The sequence below is a fragment of the Phocoena phocoena genome, chromosome 1 (genome assembly GCF_963924675.1).
Source record: "Phocoena phocoena chromosome 1, mPhoPho1.1, whole genome shotgun sequence".
Classification (NCBI taxonomy): domain Eukaryota; kingdom Metazoa; phylum Chordata; class Mammalia; order Artiodactyla; family Phocoenidae; genus Phocoena; species Phocoena phocoena.
In genome coordinates, this window is record NC_089219.1 from 155,797,956 (window position 1) to 155,799,361 (window position 1,406).

Here is a 1,406-nt window from a genome sequence, read left to right on the forward strand (position 1 = left end):
CAAAATCTAATGCCATTAAACTTTGGGGCACTTGTGCTTTTTAAAAGGACCTTTTAATGACAAGTTCCCCAGTTTGGGGAGTTCAGAGCCCTGAAATCTAACTATGAGTGTTCCCAATGCAGAAAGTACATAAGAACCAGAGTGCTTAATCAACATTTCTGTTGGCAAGCGAGGTCCCAAGGAGCGTGTGGAAGCACAGCAGAAGTAACATGGAGGACTTTTAGGAATGTTCTCTGCCATCTTAGTTTCCTCCCTCTTTCTCCATATATCCCTCCCATTTTTCCTTCCTTCCTTTCAGATAACATGTCTGGTGCAGGATATGGTAAAGAAAATGCTTTTACCTCACTCCCCTATAACAACACTGACCACTCCATGAGCCTTGGAGAAGCAGTTTGCCTAATTTGGAGAGAAAAACTCCATTCAAGCCCTGCTGGGATGCAAGTTCAAATCTGCGTGACCACAAAACCCACGTTCATGGACCCACTTGCCTCTATTGCTTTTTTAAGCTATAGGAATGCTGGATGAGGAATGTTGTCTGTTATCAACTAGAAAAACATGATCCCCCTTTGAGCCTTCATGTCATTACCTATAAGATGAAAACGGACAAGCACAGCACATTTCCAGTGTTACTTTTGAAGTTTTCAGTGCTATCTTACATGAAAATAACATGAAGACACAGAAGCAAACATGCCTGATTCCCCCTTATGCCTTGACTACTTGGCCTGCAGAGAGGCCTCCAAGAGCCTCCTTGGACGATCCAGGGTTCAGCCCAGCACTGAGCTAGATGACCACGGGCTCACCTTCCAGCCCAGTGAGTCTTTGCATGACTGTTTTGGGTTGTTTTTTCTAGACTCCCATTTCTCAAAAGTTTGACAACCAGTCACAGATCTCCATTTCACCCAAGGGCTGGCATGTCACGAGGTCACCAATATTTGTTTTATGTACTGCTAAGAGATTAAGGGGCAGTATAATTTCAGAGAAAATTTAGGTTCCCTGGAAGTCAGGAAGCCCAGCACCCTGCCCTTAAACACTCGAATGACCTTGAGCAATGAAAGGTCTCCAGACCTTCATTTCTCATCTTCAAATGAGAAGACAAATTGGACTACATTACTGTTTCCTAAAGTGTGGTGTGTACACCGCTGTGGAAAGTAAGCAATAGGTAGAAAATCGTTAGGTGCTTTTATCTTATGTATATATCTATGAATACTTAAATAGCCTCTCAGCTCTACAGTATCTTAGCTATTATTGCTACAGCAAGGCTGAAGTCGGTGACACACACACAAGCAAGACCCAATGCTAGTACATGCGGTGAAGGTATCGCACCTTCAGGAATTGTCCTTTCCACCCAAACTGTCCAGAAAGATTGACACCGATGAAATGGATCGCTATTGTGGATCCTCATATAC